This window comes from Triturus cristatus, chromosome 4_2, assembly GCF_964204655.1.
Source record: "Triturus cristatus chromosome 4_2, aTriCri1.1, whole genome shotgun sequence".
NCBI lineage: Eukaryota > Metazoa > Chordata > Amphibia > Caudata > Salamandridae > Triturus > Triturus cristatus.
Genome location: NC_140586.1, coordinates 156433210 through 156453926, shown reverse-complemented (window position 1 = coordinate 156453926; position 20717 = coordinate 156433210). Strand labels below are relative to the sequence as shown.

Below are 20717 nucleotides of genomic sequence, written 5' to 3'. Positions count from 1 at the left end.
AGTATCGAGAAAAACAAGCAGAGAAAGTCAGGGGTATGCAAGGTCGCCTAATGAAGAGGCCTGTGCGCCGAAGCACCAAGGTGTCAATCACGCAGAGTAGGTAAGAGGCACTCTTAGCTCACCCCATGAAGAGGCCTGTGCATCAAAGCACTGAGACCTCAATCACGCAGAACAGGTCAGAGGTATGCAAGCTCATCCCATGAAGAGGCCAGTGTATCAAAGCACTGAGAAGTCAATTACACATAGCAAGTTAGAGGTATACATAATCGCCCCATTTAGAGGAGCATGTGTCAAAGCACAGAATAGTCGATCAAGCAGAGCAAATCAGAGGTACGCAAGATCACCACATGAAGAGGCCCATGCGTCAAACCACAGAGACGTCAATTACGCAGAGCAGGTCAGAGGCACGCTAGCTTACCCAATGAAGAGGCCCATTCATCAAAGCACCGTACATTCAATCATGCTGAGCAAGTACGAGGTATGCAAGGTCACCCCATGAAGAGGCCCGTGCATCAAAGCACCAAGACGTCAATCACACAGAGCAAGTCCAAGGCATGCAAAGCACCGAGACATCAATCACACAGAACTAGTTTGAGGTAGGCAAACTCGTCCCATGAACAGGCCAGTGCATCAAAGCACTGACAAGTCAATACAGGAGCAAATCATAAGTATGCAAGGTTGCCCCATGAAGAGGCCCGTGCATCACAGCACCAAGACGTCAGTCATGCACAGCAACTCCGAATTATGCAAGGTCAATCACACAGAGCAGGTCAGTAGTACGCTACCTCAGCCCATTAAGAAGCCCGAGCATCAAAGCACCACAGAGCAAGTCAGAGGTATGGAAAGTCGCCCCATGAACAGGCCAGTGTATCAAAGTACAGAGAAGTCAATTATGCAGAGTAGGCGTCAAATACGCTGAGCAAGTCAGATGTGCAAGACTGCCCCATGAAGAGGCCAGTGCATCAAAGCACTGAAATCAATCAGACAGAGCACGTCAGTGTTATGGAAGGCCACCCCATGAAGAGGCCAGTGCGTTAAAACACCAAGATGGCAATCATGCAAAGAAGATCAGAGGTATGGAAGGTCATCCCATGAAGAAGACAGTGCTTCAAAGCACCAAGAAGTCAATTAAGCACAGCAAGTCAGAAGTATGCATGATTGATTCATGAAGAGACGTCAATGACAGAGCAGGGAGTGTGAGGGTAATTGGACTCTCACCCCAACACCTACACAACACAAATGGAGAAAGAGGTTACGGATGGCCTATTAGAGAGGCCCACTGACACAGTTTTTAGGTCTCGCTGAGACAGCGCTTTAGCGCTGCTCTCCCGAGAGCTTTTGTAAAAGGGGGATCTGGAAGTGCAAACAGTGCTTTTCAGGCCTCCAAATACAGTGCATGTGCGTCGGGCGCGCGCACCATTTGGCAGCCTGAAAGCACTAGTTTGCACTTTCAAATCCCCCGTTTACAAAAGCTCATTTCACGGCCGCTTTGATGAGAACATCAAAGCGGCCGCGAAATGAGCTCACCATTTGCCACCCCCTCCCTTATCCCACTTCCCTCACAATGGCGACAGCTTGTTGTTTATTGCCAGCTCCTGGACTTTTCAAAGGAAAAAACGTCCATGCTCCGTTGCTGCTGGTTCTGCATTCCTACAACACAATTGCCGGAGTCCAACAGGTACGTGCCTCTTCCGTGAATTTGTTACAATGTAACCCGATGCACCGTTCAACGACCAGCACTTACAGGCGCAGTCGTGGAAGTAATGAGCTCCAGGACGCCAATTGGGAGAGGATTAGCGTTTGTCTTGTCAGGGGTTGAGTCATTAATTGCCGCAATTGTGTTTTTAAGGGAATCCCGCTTTATTTCGTTCTGTCTTTAGCATGACTCAGGCATGTCAAGCATCCCGCCGGCATACACGTACTGGAGACAATGTAAACAAGACCCTTTGCCTGGAAGCTTTCTTTGCTGGGAAATACTAACACGTTTCTCAGTCACGAGGCCATGCTCAGTAACAAGTTAGCATCTCTCTGGCCGCAACAGAAGTAACTTGCAACAGCTATGGATTATTTTTACACATTTTAGTTGCTTGGCAGAAAGTCCGTCATCCCTATTAGAGTGTCAGTCGCAAGGCTATCGAGAAAGTATTTGTCGTCGTGCACTCCAGCAGCCTAACTATCAAAACACTTTTGCCTACAAACTAAAATGCCCAACAACATCCTCTACATGAGGAGACTGGGGAGGGGCGGTGGAGAGCACATGTTGTTGAATGGGAGAAAAATATACTTATATGTTCATCAAAGACAGATTCGTGCAATATTTCCTCATAAACTATCAGTTGCCCACCATCGTGTTTTCTTCATTGTTCATTACGCCCTCCTTGTCCAGCTGTCACGCTCTCCTTCCTCTATCTTTTTTCCATCCCCCTTGTCCCCAACCACGACCTGTTATGTGGTTGGAAACAGTACAACGCTTTTGTTAGAAGGAAATAAAGCAACAAGCATTTGCAATGCAACAGGTCTCGCATTTACGTGAGTTTGAGCTGTTGGCATTGTAAATGACAATGCCTTTTATTTATGTTTTGGTTTTGGAACATAAATAAAACACATTGTAATTTATAATGCCAATAGCTTAAACTCGAGTAAATGCGAGACCTATTGCATTGCAAATGCTTGTTTCATTAGTAACACAGCAATCGGGGGGCATAGTAGATCCTTCTCTTGGCTAGGGGCATTCAGGACCCCCGGAAGACCTCTGCTGTAAGGAATGCATCAAACAAGTAATGCTGAGCACCAGCAGATTGACGTTGTCTGCGCATATTCACTCGCCAAAGGTTCCACAGTCTTTGGCCTCATTCTTCATCCACTTCCAGAGAGGGTGGGCTCTGTCGCCTTTGACATACAGTTTGATAAATATGTGTCGAACTGCACCCGGCAAAGGCTTGAATCTGCGCCTGATCCCCAGGTTCCTGAGGGAAAAAAGCATCAGTCAATGTGCATAGAAGCTATGTGGTCGGTGCAGCACTACTTGTCTCTGGCGCCCTCATCGCTGTGGAATGCGACAAGTTAATCAAAGCCTTAAGTATGAGCTGAACTCCCATACGCCCCTCAAAGACCACCCCTCACCCCTGCCCATTACAGGCCTGTTTGGAAGGGAAACCTGGGATCCGTAAACCCTTCCCAGCATAAGTTGAGTAAAGTTAAACAAGCTAAGTGTAGTTTACAGGGTCTTTCCTCATTTGGAGGGTAAGTTGACAATGATGCAAACAAGCCCATTAGAATGAAGTGGAAAAGAAAATGGTCAGAGAAAACCTTTCTTTACCCATTTATTCAGGGCACGTCTCCAACTTCTTTTCTAAGCACTCTATGAAAACATACGTGGCTGCAGAGACAAGCAAGCTCGGAACCATCAGCATTAGTCTGGCAACTTCAGGCAGACGCAAGATGCAAATCCCAAGAGTGGAAGAGGTACAATTCTAACTTACCTGTTTTTTCCAGGGACACCTTGTTTTTATCAATGTGTCTGGATGAGAACTCCTAAATGGACTTGTGTGCCCATGTGAATAACTGAAGGGCAGCCTGTAGAAGAGAGGAAAGTGAGAAGCAAGTCAGATGTATGAAGATCGCCTCATGAACAGACCAGAGTATCAAAAGCACTGAGGTCATTTAACAGAGCAAGTCATGGGTTTGCAAAATCACCTCATGAAGAGACCAGTATACCATATACACATTTACTACCACTCAATTAAGCACAGCAGAGTGCTCAAGTTACCAACCCTCAGTGATACACACCAGTGTATTCCCAGTTACCACCCCTCAATGAAACACTGCAGCGTACTCGATTACCACCCCCCATACTCAGTTACAATCCCTCAAAGCACAGCTGCGCATTCTGTTTCCAAAACACAGTGAAGCAAAGCAGAGTACTCCTAGTTACCACCCCTCAATGTAGCAGAGTAGAGAATTTTCATTTACAAATCGTCAACGAAGCACAGCAGCATTTCCCATTTCCCATCCTCTCAGTGAAGGAAAGCACCATTCTCCCACCCCTCGATGATGAGGATTCTCTGGGCAGATGTAGATACAGATCAATTATCACGGCTCATAACTCAAAGTGCAACCAGTAAGGACAATAGACCAATGCCCAGTCCAATACTTGCTTTCATATAAAAAAGAAGTATTTTATTTCTAACTCTTCACATGCAAAGGTATATGACATTCAGAAGCAATAACACAATCTTCCTTATGATCAAAGTTCTAGTAGTTGTCAGGCAAATCCCTGTCTCGCCCTCCTTTGTGATCTTGGGTGTCCTGGGTGATGTCCCCTCACCCAGCAGGGAGACTGGCAGGACTTTGCTCCAAGTCCTAGTCACAGGCAGAAGTCTTGCAGAGTTTTAACCCCTCCTCATACAGCCCATCTGGCTGCTTAGCTGATGACAACGTTTCTGGTTTAAGTCTCCCCTTTTTGTTGTCCTTTTCCAGACAGCAAATGTGATTTTGGGTCGGAGCCTTTGAAGTTTTATATTGGGGTTTTGCTTCTTTTGAAGTGGACATCTTTACTTTTCTCCTTTCCTCTGAAGGGATGGTTATCACAGCAGGCATGACTGAGGATTATTGACCCACAACACAATTCATGGGAATGATCTGAGTTCACTACTGGATGTCAGCCACAGTGCTATGTGCATAAAAAAGTTACTCCTGGGCTCCCAGCCAGGGTCGTTATGACTCCTCTATCAGCCCCAACTCCCTTCCTGAGATGTGTCCTGGCCCCTTCCTTGCGATCTATCACTGAATCAAAGAGCACTCTGAAGTGCACAGGGGGAGCCTTGCTTTCCCTCCGGCAGTGTGTCGCGCCCAGCTCACAGGAATGCAGCAATACACAAACCTGTCTGGGGGGGGGTTTATCTCCTTCCCATGTCATCAATAGGAATGGGTGAAACTTTTGGAGTTTCAATCTGCAGAATTCTGCGGAGTTACATAAAAACTGAGCTAAATTCTGCAGAGTTCCACCATCCAACAGAAAAAAATACATTTTGTGCTGCTTGCACTGCACTTTAGAGCCAGTAGCACAAGAAGCACTGAAAATCAGCGCAAATGGCAGCATGCAGTGTGCATGAACGTGTAGCCATTCAAGTTGATTTTGCTGCAGCTTGTGTAGAAAATCCACTCAAGCAGCAGAAAATCCACTTGAGCAGCAGGAAAACTACTCAAGAAGAGGTCCTCTGGCCGCAACTGCCCTCATTAGAAAATAGCGCTATGGGAGGCCAAATCTGGTTCGCATTTCTGGAGCCTCAAAGGAAAAAACTGCCAAGCAGCCATTGGTGGAATCTGGCCGAAGTCAGCGTTACAAGAGTAATGTAGATTTGCCAAATTCTGCCCATTCCATGGGCAGAATGCAACATTACACCAAGCCCTAGTGGTCACCATGCTAACCTGGACCTCTCTAAAAGGAACTCCAGGGTCCTCCATGTAATGTACCATTGTAGGCGCATTGGCACTCAGTCTGCTTTCACAGCACACTTACTGTACAGCTCTTACTTCCATTCAGCGCACCATTACAGGCACACATACATTCAGCAAACATTCAATATCTGTGCACTTTTCAGCACTGAAGCCTCTATGAATTATACCAGGGTATACTTTTACTTTTGTTTTTAATAACACACACTCACCATGTATGCTGCACAACACTTCACCCTCCAAATATTGTACTTGATGCGGGCACACAGACTAAGCACGTGCCTTTCTTGTGCATGCACAGCCCAGCATTACATCTTTTATGTACTGTAACTCAAAAGCCATACATACATTCAGTGCATGCACTAAACATGCATATACTGTGTAGAACTTCTCTATCCCTGTACTGTACCCTTCATAGGCACACATACAAAGGCACTACTCTTTGCTGCACAGCACTTCCACATCTAACTGATGCAGGCCAAGGGTGAGTTGAGCACACAGCAACGGAGCTTTTAAAAAGGGGAGTAGCCTGTAGGCCTCACTCCAGTGGCACAGGCTAAAAAGGAGCTGTTTACTACTAATGATCACTACACGGTATGCTGCCCCACTGCGCTTGTGCTGCTCAACTCCTCGTGAAGGCAGTAGCCTTCCACCACTATGAGGGTAGTGCTTTGGGTGCCCCTCCCGTTTAAACAAGGCCACAATCCGCGAGACAGGCCTATGTCATGGCACACACAGATGATTCGTGTTTGTCTAAGACAAAAAATCAGCATTAGGGATTCAGACAGCAGTACAGTAGGGCACTCAGGGCAGAGGTACACATCACTTACCAGACAGAGAACGTTTCTGTCCCAACAACTTAATAACTGTAATAAGCTAACCCAATGTTATCCCATGGGAGAGGTAGGCCTAAAGGTAGTGAAAAACAAATTTGGAATCTTTCCACTACGAGGACAAAACTTAAAACCACATTTCCAACTTTTTGAATACACGGTACCCTGCGCCAAGGACTGATTAGGGCCTACATTAGGGGTGCTTTATTTGTATTTAAAAAATGAGTTTTCGGCCTGGCAAACGGTTTTTTTGCTAAGTCAAATAAGCAATTTGAAACTCCGCATGGGCTGCAATGGCAGGGCGGAGACATGTTTGAAAGGGCTACTTAAGTGGGTGGCCCAATAAGTGCTGCAGGCCCACTAGTAGCATTTAATTACAGGCATGGATACATGCCACTTTACTAGGGACTTATAAGTAAAATAATTGTGCCAGTAGTGTGTAGTCCAATGGCACTATGTTTTACGGAGTGAGCACAAGCACTTTGGCACTGGCTTTCAGTGGATCCCTGATGAGACTCAAACGTACAAAAAGAGCTACTTCTACACAGGGCAAAATACGCCAAAGCCACCATAATGGAAGAATTACAGAGGCAAAGAATACACGACAAAACAGCATAGTAAGGGGGATAAATCCAGGAGGCTACTGGCCTGGTTGACCAAACCGAAAGCCAGAGGGAGACAAAGCACTAGAATACAGAGGTGCAGGGAATACAAGCCCAAAAGGGTATTAATCAATTTTTTGGGGTTATTTCTCAACTTGGTGTGAGGAAAGTACTACGGTTTCTGGCTCGGCTCTAGAAAACCTTGTAGCTCATCCGGAAGGGGGGGGCTTAACTCGCAACTTAAAAGGAGCTCTGGAGGCTGTACTAAATGTCCCTGGGGTACGAAAACTGATAATTTAGTTGGCCAGGAGCAAAACCCCTGTAGCCAATAGCATATCAGCAGATATTTAATTGACCTAAGTGAAGGAGCTAGCCCTGAGTCTAGTAGAGGTATACACTGCAGCTACCGGATTCACGAAAAAGGGATGATTCTGTTGTTGCCAAAACCTAGACAAGACCTCTTGCACCATATTAAAGCCGGTAGTGGTCATAACGGATCTGAAATAAGACTTTGGCACATTAGGATTCCGATCTATCTTCGCAGTCAGGAGAATACTAGAACAAAGGCCTAATATCATGCAATGGGTCGTTCACATCTTTGCTCCACCACTCGCATGCTTTAAGACAGGGTGAACGAGGTGAGTTTCATACCAGATAAAGAGAAGAACTCACCATGTATGCTTTCTCAGCCTTTATTTTTTCTATGGGGATGGTGGGCATGGCTAATGAAAGTAGAAGTGATAATTAAGATAGAGGAATCCACATATTGCATACAGGACACCACACAGATTATATCACTATGCTCAGACGATATACTGCTTTATGTTAGGAGCATTACGTCAGATTTGCCATCAATGTTGGCAGTAGTATAGAACTTTGGTGAGGTGTCAGGACTAAGGACCAATAGGATGAAGTCTCATTTTTACTGATACACCCAATCCCATTGGACCTGACAGGCAGAATAACTATCAGGGTCTTCAATGGGAATCTGACTTGTGCCGCTATCTGGGGGCTCAGTTATACCGCAACGAAGCAGGCACACTTAGGAGCAATATATTTAGCGCAGAGAGAGAGCCCGGAATGGTAGTATCCAGCTCATGGGCAGGATATTGTTGTCTCAAGAGAAAAGAGGAGATGAGAGGAATATCAGGAGGGGTTTGTCCTCTTCAAAACAAGAGAGCTTGTCTGTACTCTGTGTGCTAACCCTTCACAAGATAGAGAGAAAACTCTGGGGTTTCTTTTATAACCCGCACCCACTAGGGTTGTTCCTTGGTGGCATGCTTCATCATAGGCATAGGGCTCCTCCCATTTTGCTGCGCAAAGGCGTGCTACGACCTGCGAGTTATGTGGGAGCACCAAGTAGTATCCTCTAAATTATGAAAATATAAGAAGTGGGAGTGGTATTGTTGGAGGTTTAAAAACACCTGTCTGGTAATTAATACTTTAGATCAGTCCTCCAGGCAGTACAGTTAAAAAGAAAGGGAGAGAGAATAGAAAGTGTAGGTTGCAATGTACCTTCCTTTCTATAGGTCTATATGTTTCAAGCCAATACCCATGGCTCTTCTTCAAGACCAAGGCTCTAACTCCCTGATTCCACTCCTAAAATAGTACTGGTGAAGTGACCTCACACACCCTGCATGTTAATAGAAAATGATTTTTTAGCACCTACTTGGTGTTACTGCTTGGCAACCTGTAATATATGAGAGGTCTAGCCTGGCAAAGGTTTGGGCAGAAAACAGGAGAACAGTGCGCTTAGAGTAGTAAATTACACCAAGCACGCTGTATATTATTATTATATTTTTTTAAGAAATCACCTCTCTGTGGCAGGTCATGTGAACTAAAATACAAAGCTTGCTGAGATGAGCACATCTAATAAAACAGTGATCATGTCGTGTAAAACACAAAGCAAAATAACGCACATAGACATAGCACAAACACTACAAAAATAAGGCAAGACTTTTGCAGAATAGCTCCTCAGGTGGCAAGACGAGCCGGTAGTCACTCTCGATGGGGTAAAAAAACACAAATCATAGCCATCATGTCGTACTCGTAAGATAGAGCTCACTCAGAGAACTATGCCTTATGGGCAGTTTAACAGCTGTGCCGTACTCCCTGCTTTTAAGGCTTCCTCAGTGCCAAAGCACCTAAGGAACTGCACCGGGGCCTGAATATTACCATCTTTACCACAGAGCTATTTATATATTAAGTTCTGGTGAGTGGGTGCATGGGCTGTGAGTCCTCCCTGCACTGTCTAAAGCAGTAGCAACTAGACCGCTTGGTCGTTTCCAAAATGGCAGAAGCGAGTGGAACCACTTCCTAGTTCCTCTTGCGCTGCCACGGGCTGCAGACATGGGCGTACTCTCGCTGCATGTCCTCATCTGCCTTGGGTCCTTAATTTGTAGTTATGTGGCTGTTGGGTGTATTTTTCAGTCATTTGAGATATGGGTGAAACAACTGTGATAGATATTTCTCAGCTAAGAAAATATATCATATATATTCCCAGCTAAGAGAATATAGGATTGTCACATGTAGCTCTTGTAAAAAAAAAAAAAGGGGGGACCGTGGTTATGTGCGCTCATTACATGTGGATCTATTGTTAAATAATAAGTGAAGGTAAAGAATGGAACCTGGTGGTTTCGCCTATATGCACTGGCTGATTGAATGTGTCCAGTACCATATGTTGCTACAGAGGTCAAACTCAATCAGGGTCAGAGATAAATAAGACTCATATTAATGGAAGGTATTAGGCCAGTGGTTTACAAACTTTTTCAACCAGCGGCTCCCCTGACATATTGGCCATGGCTCCCCATAACATAACTTTTTTTTGGCAGGTGGGGGTCGGGGTTCGAATTCGCTCTATATAAAACTTCAAAAAAAAAAGTTGTTACATGGCTATATCAGTCTGTGCTCAGATCATATTCTCAATAAAGAGGTGTCTTTCAATCTGAATAGGACTGTTCGACCAGGCTTCCTGGCCACCAGGGTACTCAGGGGTCACTATGCTCCAATCACATCAACTGGAGTGTTCCCAGCTGGTGTCCTGTGGCCTTGGTACTAGTGGACGCAAAACTGGATAACCAAGTATCCTCTCCAGCACGTGACTCTCTCAGGGAAGTGAGACAGAGCAGTCCAAAACTTACTCATGGAGGTGAGTTGGGTTTTAACATTCAGAAAACAGTGCACACGGTACTATCAGCTGATAAAGTCAATGTTCAGTCGGTGCTTTACGTTTTAAAAAGTAAAAATCTTTAATGCACACAAGAGACATATACTACACATAAAACAAGGAAAACAGTGAAAAACAGATGTCGCTACAACCCTCTGGCCCAGAGTTCTGACCCCAAACAGCATTACAGGGCCTAGACACTAAGCAGTATAAAAACACAGTTAACATAGAGACACACAATTAGCATTGCATATTACAGACCATGTTGCACAGGGTTGCTCTCTGTAGGAAAGCAGGATCTGCTTTCATGGTCACCCCCACTTTTTGCTGGTGTCATTATGTTTTACTGACTAGTCTGATTCGGATCCTGCTAATGAGGACCCCAGTCTGTGCTTCTTCCATAAATTGGACATGGTCAGTACATTCATCGATGGCTGAGTATATGAAAAAGGCAAGCAAAAACCTTGAGGCAAGCTAAGAACTTCAGAAATCTTGGTATGACCAAAAGGCTGTCCCGACTGTATACCAGCCAGGCCAGAAAGTGTGGCTTTTGGAGTCTGTGGCCCCAGCAGCTGTCCAAGACAAATGGAGTGGACCCCACACAATCCTTGAAAAGAAAGGAGAGGTCACCTACCTGCTGGACCTAGGCACTCCTAGAAGTCCCCACAGGGTACTTCATGTGAACCGCCTAAAGCCTTTTGTAGAACGGGCCGACATGAGCTTGCTCGTGGCCACTGATGAGGGACAGATCTCCTCTCTCAGTAATCTGTTTAGTCAGCTGGAGTAGCCTTGGCAGGCAGCCTCACTTACCAGCAGCAAGCTGATTGCAGGAAAGTCCTCAATCAGTACCAACACACGTTCTCTCTAACACCCAGTCAAACCACCTGGTGTGCCCATGAAGTGGACACAGCGGACAGTCTGCCAGTAAAGAACAACATGTACAGACTGACCATGTCACAGACTGCATCAGGAGCCTGACCATTTCAAGGACTGCATCAGGACAGAGGTCCAAAAGATGCTGGAATTAGGGGTCATTGAACCTTCAGATAGACCGTGGGCTAGTCCAGTTGTCCTTGTGGCAAAACCTCACACCAAGGGTGAAGAGAGATGAGATCTGTGTGGACTACAGAGGCCTCAATGCAGTCACTAAGACTGATGCCCATCCTATTCCTAGGGAAGATAAGCTCATAGATACTGTGGCCTCAGCCAAATACCAGAGTACATTTGACCTGACTGCTGGCTACTGGCAAATCAGACTAGCTGAGGATGCCAAGCTAAAAACAGAATTTTCAACCCCCAGTGGACATTATCAATTTATTGTGAAGGCCTTTGGTCTGACAAATGCATATGCCACATTTCAAAGGTTGGTGAATAAAGTTCTCACAGGTCTGGAAGACTATAGTGCAGCAAATCTAGATGATATTGCTGTCTTTAGCTCCACGTGGGAGGACCACCTTGTCCAACTCAGAAATGTTCTAGAGGCCCTGCAAAAGGCAGGCAACACTTTCAAAGCCACTAAGTGCCAGATAGGGCAGAGCAAGGTTGTATATTTGGGTCACTTGGTAGGTAGAGGCCAAGTTCAGCCATTGGAGAGCAAGATCCAGACCATCGTAGACTGGGTAGCTCCCTCTACCTAGACTCAGGTTAGAGCTTTCTTGGGCCTGACTGGGTAATACAGGAGGTCTGTTAAGGGTATGGGTCCATTGTGATTCCCCTTAATGACCTCACCTCCAAGAGAATGCATAAAAAGGTTCAGTGGACATTTAGCTGTCAAAAGGCATTTGATTAACTTAAGCAGGCCATGTGCACTGCTCCCATTCTGCAAAGTCCTGACTATTCCAAAAACTTTCATTGTCCAGACAAATGCATCTGAGATAGGATAGGAGCTGTTTTGTCAACTAAATGCAGAGGGCCAGGACCAACCAGTAGCTTATATAAGCAGAAGGTTGACCCCCAGTGAGAAACATTGGTCAGGTATAGAGAGGGAGGCCTTTGATATGGCCTGGGCCTTGAAGAAGTTGAGGCCATACCTGTTGGGCACTCACTTCTTTGTTCAGAAAGACCATAAGCCCCTGTTATGGATTGCACAAATGAAGAGTGAAAATCCCAAACTTTTGAGGTGGTCCATCATTTCCCTACAGGGGATGGACTTTTCAGTGGAACATAGGCATGAGAGTTACCAGGCCAACGCAGATGGGCTCAGCAGATGTTTCCAATTAGAAAAGGAAGATTCAACTGGGCAAGGTTAGTTTAATCTCCTTATGTTTGGGGGGCGGTGTAGGAAAGTAGGATCTGCTTTCATGGTCAGCCCCACTTTTTGATGGGGTCATTATGTTTTACTGACTAGTCTGACTGGGATCCTGCTAATCAGGACCTCAGTCTGCGCTTCTTCCCTAAATTGGACATATGGAGTACTTCAGTACACTGCAGATTGGCTACTGGTGTACCATTGTAAGTCCCTAGTACTAAGGTACCCAAGCATAGATACACATGGGGTCCCCCATGGGCGGAAGCATGCATTATGCCACCCATGGGAGACCACTCAAATTGTGGCTACAGGCCTGCCGTTGCAGCATGTGCAAGCTGCTGCTAGCACCACTTACAAGAGATATAGGTTTCCTATATCGGAGATCACTGCACTTTACCTATAAGTCATCACTAAGGCAGGCCTTTCAATCCTGAAAGCAGGGTGCTCCATTCCAAGTGTGAGGGTGCCCCTGCATGGACAGGACACCCATAAGACCCTTGGAGTCTATTCCCCAGTGTTGTAAGTGTATCAGCCATTATGATAAATAGGGTGGCCATGCGTCATTACACAATGGCCATCTCTAAACTGACTGTAACAAACCCTGTCATGATTGGTATCCAACATGTTGGAATCATACCCCAACACTGTAAATGGTGTGGGAGGTATGATTCCATGAGGTACGATTCCATGCGCTGTAAAGCTCCTCCGGGAGGCCCTCAGTGCTCCCAGTACCAGTCTTCTACACCTGGACAGCAAACTATGGCTGCTGCCGACCAGAGACACGATTCAGCACTCCTGCTGCTGAGCCAAGCTCGAGCAGGGGAAGGCAGGACAATAGGTTTCCTGTCACAGGGAGGTGTGACCACCTCCCAGACAGGACTTAGTGTATTGGGGCAGGGTGGGGTGCTTGCCAGCACCACTAGACTGCTTTGAGGACCACATTTGGTGCCCTCCTTGCATACTCCAGTTGAAACCTGTACAGGGAGCCATTGGCTCCCACTCTGGTGTTAAACTGGACAAAGGACATGGGAGCATTCTCCCCCTGTCCAGCCCCTTCTGTGGGAGAAACCCCTGAATCATGAAAACCCTTTCCTTAGGTTACTTAAGGGCTTATGTGTGGTTGGGTCCCTAAATTCGTCATGGGACAAGATTCAGATCCAATACCACTTCAACTGTCTGGGCACTCTGAACATCGCTGGACTTCGCGTTGGGAACCAAGACTGCAACTGCGAAGACTCCTGCTGCTCCTGGTCTCATCGTCCTGCAAGTCTGCTGCATCGTCTGTGCCTGTGCTCCATACAGGTTCTTCATAAGGCCTGTGGATATCCAAAACACCCAAAGGAATCTCCCTTGGAGTGAAGGAGTCACTCCCCTGCATCTGCAGGCACTGCAACAAAGCTGACTGGTCTGCTGTTCCTGAGCTTTTACGGACTCCGAAAAGTTCAGCAAAACAGGTGGTGGTTCTCTAACTCCCTCAAGGCCTTCCCTGTGTTCACAGTAAGTTTGAAGTCAGTATCGCTTGCCAGAACCGCTGGAGCAGTATTCCTGTGCACCGCGTTGACTTTCCATTTCCAAGGCTTGTTAACTCTCTCCTCCAGAGATCTTTGGGCTCGAAGAAGCTCTACCCACAAGCATCTCCTGCAGCTAAGATCTTCATCTACACTGCATACTCAACACCGAGGGCCCTCATCCTTTGGTGAACTGCTCGAGGATCCTCTTGCGACTCCTGTGCTTCCGGCCTGTGGGTCCTCTTGAGGGTCTTCTTTGGCTCCAATGGGCTTCCCTGCTTGCTTGGGGCCTGCTCAGACTTACCTGCTCGTGGTGAGTCACTTGGACCTTGCTGGTCCGGGATTGCACCTTTTTCGTCAACCAAGTTCTTTGCCGCTGTCAATCCTTGTTGGTGCCTCTGCCGGACACTGACCCCTTGGCTCTTGACATCCGACGTGGCACAGCTCGTGAACTAACTCTTGGTCTTCCTCAGCGTCGCCATGTCCACACAGCTGCAACTTCAAGGGCACCATCAACTCCCCTACATCTCTGAAATTAGTGGGCATTCATATTCCGTGCCTCCTGGTTACTCCTGAGTGGCATAGACTGTCCCCTCTGCTTGCAGCTACCGCTCATCTTGAATCCACCTTTGGGTTCCACCAGACAGTTTCACCTTCTTCACCAGCGGCATCTTTTCTGAAATCCTCCATTGTGGTCTACGGTGGTTCCTGACATCACTTCGCACCTATGCACCCGGCTACCCTGGTGTAGGTATCCTGGTTCCTGGGGTATCGACAGGTGGGGTGGCTCTCCATCCTTCCATCTTCCATGGGGCGTTCTTCAGGGTCCACTGGGAAGGGTCCTTCTTTAAAACTGCGACTGCAACTTACCCACTGACTTGAATTGAGAACGCAATCATGTTCCCACTCTGCACACAACCTCGGTGGGGTTCCTAGATACTCACCTTGGGTGGTTCCTTTGGTCCCCAGCTCTTCTACGTCTTCCTTGTCCATTCTTGACTTAAGTCATGGTTCACATTCCACTACTCTAGTATATGGATTCTTCTCCCCAGGAGACTACTGTGTATTGGTGATGCTTACTTATTCTATTGGCAAAGAATTGTCTGTATTGAGTTTATATCTCCAGGAACGAGATATTGTGTTAGTGAGTGTTAATAACAAATACATATTTTTTATAACTCAACTGTGTGGTTCTTTTTCACTTAACCTATACCATAAGATTAAGTATTGGTAAAACAAGCTGCTAACTGAAAAATACAAAGATAGCTATCTAGCATCATTTATTGCCCTTTAATAATTAATATTGCTCTTAAGTTATTGAAGGTAGCATAACTAAACACTTAGAATTACAGACTCAAAGGTGAATAAAAGAGGTTATTTATAACATTTACAGCCTCCTTTCAGTACATTAAATTATATTGTAATACAGCTACCATCCTATAACTATCCATAAACCCCATTTCTTAGAAGTATATTTCTTCAAAGAATTCTTATCTGCCTTGTGGCTCTGACCCATCTTTCATCCATTTTATTCCTAATTTGGCTTGGGCTTTGCACCAGTTAATCATCCATTTCCTGCCTATGTTCCATTTCTTATATTCTACTTTGACCGCCCCCTTACATCCATTCTAGCTACAAAAGTAACACTAGCCCTTTCACTAAATGTAATTAAATACATAACCCAAAACCATGCCTAGTAGTAACCCCTACCATGATTTGAACATTATATTTAAAGTAAAATTCACTTCGGTAAATGTTAACTGGATAGCTAATTCTACATTAATTACAAATAAATGAAATCGGAGTATATACATGTAAATTTATGAAATTAAATTAGCTACCTTTACCCAACTCTGAAAATAACCGCATCCAAACTGTAAACAAAATAAAATTAATTGGATGTCATTTAATGTTATTAACTTAAACAGATCTAAAGATAAATCTTGTCCTAATCCTAAATAAAGTTATAACTAGATTTTTTATATTACCTTAAAATGTTTAATACACTAACCTTTTAATAATTACAATTGCGTAAAATATATTGGTATTCAATAAAATCTACTAAATTAGTTTTATCGTTACCCAACATTAAAATTTGCTTTCTATACTCTAAATAAAGTTAAATTAAATGCAATTTAGTTACATAAGTATTTGTTTAGTGTTCCTAGTGGTTTCTCTTTGTAATATTAAATATAATTTACTAAATTACTGTAAGCTAACTCGAATGGTAAATCTAAAATTACTTAAATTCAATTTGGTTTAAAAAAAGTAAGCAACCTCACCCGAATACTAATTCTATCCCAATCTTTCAATGAAAGTAGAATTAAAAATATGAATTCTGTAATATTTAGGAAACAATCAACCTAAATAAAATTGACGTAAATGTAACTTTCAGCAAACTAGTGCATACCTTTGAACTAACCTTGTTTCACCTAGTATCATGCTCTGCCATCACATGCTCAGTAGTGGCAATGTTAATGTAGTGATTATTTTTATTTTTATTTATTTTATTTAAGCGATTTCTAAAGCGCCTGGTGACCCAAGGGCATCCCCGCGCTATGTAGCTTGAATCCTGTTGAGAGGGGAGGAAGCCGAAGGGTATTATTTGGGGAACAGATGGGTCTTTAATTTTTTTCGGAACGCAAGGAAGTTGGATTCCAGTCTGAGGGCGCGAGGGAGTGCGTTCCAGCCCTTAGCCGCCTGAACTGAGAATTGACGACCTCCTGTGCGGACTTTTTTGAATCTGGGGATGCGGACTAGATTCTCATTTTGAGATCGTAGCGATCTGGTTGCTGTATAAGGAGTGATCATTTCGCTGAGGGTCGCAGGGCCAGATCCGTTGTAGAGCTTGTGTGTGATACACATTGCTTTAAAGTGCACCCTTTGGCGCACAGGCAGCCAATGCAGGGCTTTGAGGGCTGGCTTGGCGGATAATCTGGAGGGGGTGTTGGTAATCATGCGTGCTGCCGCGTTTTGTGTCCGCTGGAGTTTCGTGATGGTAGCCTCGGGGGCTCCCAAATAGACCAGATTGCTGTAGTCCAAACGGGACAACACTAGGCCTTGGATAAGGAGCTTTCTGGACATGGGTGGTAGTAAGGGCAGAATTTTACGGGTCGTCCGCATGAGCCCAAAGCATGTGCCCGAAGTTTTGGTTGCCTGGGTCTTCATTGTAAGCTGTGGCTCTAGCCATACCCCGAGTGTCTTGATTTCCGATTTGGGGGAGGGGATTTCGCCGAACACATCGGGCCATATCGTGGGAGGGATAGTTGTCCATTGCTTGCCGAGTAACATTACCTCAGTCTTGGTCCCATTCAGTTTCAAAGATGATTCGTTCATCCAGTTGTGGATGTTTATGAGGCAGTTGGTAAGATTTTCAGGATGGTCAATCAGCTGGGACAGGGAGACGACTAGTTGGGTGTCGTCAGCGTAACTCACCATTTTGATGTTAAAAGGTGTTACCACGTCCTCGAGGGGGGCCATATAGACGTTAAAAAGCGTCGGGCTTAGGGAGGAGCCCTGGGGAACGCCGCTAGTGAGTGGGAGGGTGGATGAGTGGTGGCTGTCATCCCATACTTGAAAGGTGCGTCCTGTAAGATAGGATTCGATCCATTTGATAGCTGTCCCGGTAAGTCCTGCATTTGTCAGTCTACTCAGAAGGACACGGTGGTTGACCGTGTCGAAGGCTGCACTTAGATCCAGGAGGATCACTGCCACTGATCCTCCTGAATCTAGTAGGCCCCTTGCCTCTTCAATCACTGCAAGGAGTGCGGTGTCAGTTCCATGGCCTGGGCGAAAACCGGTTTGGGATTGTCGGAGCAGTTTATTTGTTTCGAGGAACTGGGATAGTTGAATGTTTACCAATTTCTCGGTGACTTTACTAATGCCCGGGAGCAGGGATATTGGCCTATAGTTGGACAGGTCCGATGGATCTAGCTGGGGTTTTTTTAAGAGTGCTTTAACCACAGCACTCTTCCAGCTGTCGGGGACGGTTCCATGGGAGAACGAACAGTTGATAAGGTCCGTAATGGTAGGGACGATTACTGAGGCTACGGTCTTGAGGAACCTGATAGGGGCTGGGTCTAAGGGGGAACCACTTTTCATTTTAACTAAGGTTCGCTCAACCTCTACGTGGGTGACAGGTCGGAAAGTCTGAAGCGCAGAACGACAGATGCTTTCAGTCGATTCGGGGGAAGTGCTACTTTCCATAATGTAGGGGGTACTGGGGGGAGGGAGGGAGGCCAGGATCCGGGTGATTTTCTCGTTGAAAAAGTTGGCTAGCTCGTTACTTCTGTCAACTTTGGGGGTGATGGAGGAGGAGGTGGTGGGGACCTTGATTAAAGGTAGTTAAAGTAGTGGGGTGTACTCCACAGGCTACTTTTCTGTAAATGAAGTCCTTTATAAACTAATTGAGGTTAATCTTCATCCAGCTTGTGTTCTGCTCCCCTCTCCATCTATATTGTGCAGCTTTCGCGTTTTTTCTCGTCGGCTTGCTACCAGGATGCAAAGGGGCAGACTGTGCTGGGACTGTGAGGCAGTCTGCTCCCAACCCCCATTCTGTTTAAAAGACTCCCTTAAGCCAGCAAGCGGACAAGCTTTGGAGATTCACCTGTGTGCCAGTGAGTGGTACTGTGACCTGACAGAAACTTGGCAGCATTTCCAGAAACCCCAGATGATTTTTCTTTGCTTTCTAATACTGCTGCTCTCTACTGGGAGGCCAGTCGGGCTGAACCAAACGGGGGCTCACTAACAGTGTCAAGAGTCCTAATATCGGACAAGAGCTCCAGATGTGAGCGGAGTCCTTAACAGATGTGTCTGGTTGACAGGAACCTTCAGTCACCATCTCTAACCAGGGCGACACCCTCTTACAAGCAGTGCCAGCGCCCTACAGTGTGACATCATTCACAGCTGGAAGCAGAGTCCAGCAGCCCTATGCAGGGGCTCTGCTACCATGACCCTCACAAGGCTCGTCACACAGTGCCTGGAAGACCTGGCACTGCAGACGGCCTACACTGCAAGGGGTAGTCTCACTGTGGTAAATAAAATCTTCTTTACCGGACTGAATTTCATACGGAATCTTAAAATAAAGTAAAATAGCTCAAAATAACAAGAGGCAGAATCCGTGGTATAAGAGGTTTTCTAAATGGGCTTTATTCCACTCAAAATGGCCGACTCGAGTCGCGGCCTTCAGGTTCCGTCACCACGAGGGTTCAGGAAGTGAAGTACAATACTTTATTGACAGACATGCATTTTTATAATAAGTACATTACAATGAAACGAATGTAGAAGGCGTAACATTTGATAAGAAAAGTGACATAACGGGTACGTAATCGAAACTAGGCGTAATAAGGAATAAAAGAAACATGATTGGTTAGGATTATCAGACATAGGTGGATCTATAAGATAATACTTGGCATAGATGCGCGCGCAGCAGCATGACGTGTGAGTGACGTGCAACTAGGGGGTGAAGGGACTTGACATTTAGCTCTACATGTGGAGACGAAAAGTCTGGGGGGTCAAGTCAACCTAATCCCAAATCATATCTAACATCCTATGTTTAAAGAACTATGTTATCCACAAGGAAGGACTCTCGGACAGAATCTAGTCTATACTGACTGTGTGCGTGCACAAACGCCTAAGTGTCTATATGAGATGCGAGAGGCAGAAAACTTTCCATGGCAGCAGGGCTATGAATCACTTGCAGGAGGACGGAAAAGCTGAGTCCTTTGCTTGTGAGCTAAAGGAAATGTTTACCTAAATCACTAGACAGGAATGCATCGGCTGGAGAGCAAAATAGATAATTCGAAGGTGAAATACAGCTTCTTGGCAGGCAGGCGAAAACTGGCCGAGGCAGGCACCGTTAGCTGCACAGGGAGTAGGACAAAGTTCATGGATACAGATGCGAGCTCAAGCTGAAGCTGTCAGAGACAGAGAGCAGGGAAAGGCTTTGAGGACAGAATCGGGCCTACTTGCCTGAACTGTAAAAATGGAGTAACTTAGCCATATAAAGTCGGTGGCCTTTCATACTTAGGAATCGAATATCCAGCCCATAGATGGCGGATCTGACAGAGAACATGTCGACGGTAGACACACATATATTTGCGTTCTTAGAAACTGGAACTGGAGGGAACATACATGTATTTGTAACATGCATATAGAACCGTTGGGGTCCAAGATAGGGGACATAACTGATCAGGAAAATCCACATTTCCACATTCCCTCCTTGTCCCCTACTTGCCCTTTAAGAGATATCAATCTTCATCATTCCATCGATTTGCTCATGGAGCATCATTTCTTCTTCCTTCTTCTTCCGGTGTTTTGAACGAGAACTGTGATATGGAATGCATGATGTGGCACACAGACCACAAATCGCTGGTCCACATTGCAGGCATAAACAACAACTGAAGAGCATAAGAAGGCCAATACCTAGGAAGGATAGAACTCTCCATCCCCAGGCTGATATCACACTCCAAAACCACCCGGACCACGTCCAAGTGCCTGGATTTTCGTGTATCTGGCTTACAATCTTATGAAGGCGTGTTATAGCTTTATATACAGATGGCGAATTTTCTGGTATGAATATGCAGCAGCTGGATCCGATGACCCTGCAAGCTCCGCCCCTATCGGCCAGGATGACGTCAAGGACAAGACGATTCTGGAGAACAACAATTCTCATCACTGATTGTTCCTCTGTCAGATTGCCTAGGGCGGCTATAGTCTCGTTTACTACAGCTTCAAGAGTCTTGGTGAGTCTGCGTATCAGCTTACTATTTGATATGGTACCTATATAGGGAAAGATACCTTTATTGAAATCTACATACTTGTCCCATGCCGTCTCAGTATAATCGACAACTGGGAGATCTCTACGCTCTCTTTTGTGTACTAAATGAACATTTCGATAATAAT

The 20717-nt window shown here is 45.6% G+C and overlaps 1 long non-coding RNA gene across 1 annotated transcript in view; it reads right to left on the bottom strand.

Moving 5' to 3' along the window:
* Positions 1–1844: 1844 nt before the first annotated feature.
* LOC146833231 (uncharacterized) overlaps positions 1845–20717 on the bottom strand; it is a 31088-nt gene continuing 12215 nt past the window's right edge. The window contains exons 2-3 of the long non-coding RNA XR_014960207.1: positions 3483–3576; positions 1845–2966 (exon numbers count right to left, since the gene is read on the bottom strand). This is a non-coding gene — a long non-coding RNA (uncharacterized LOC146833231). The remainder of the gene's footprint in view (positions 2967–3482; positions 3577–20717) is intronic.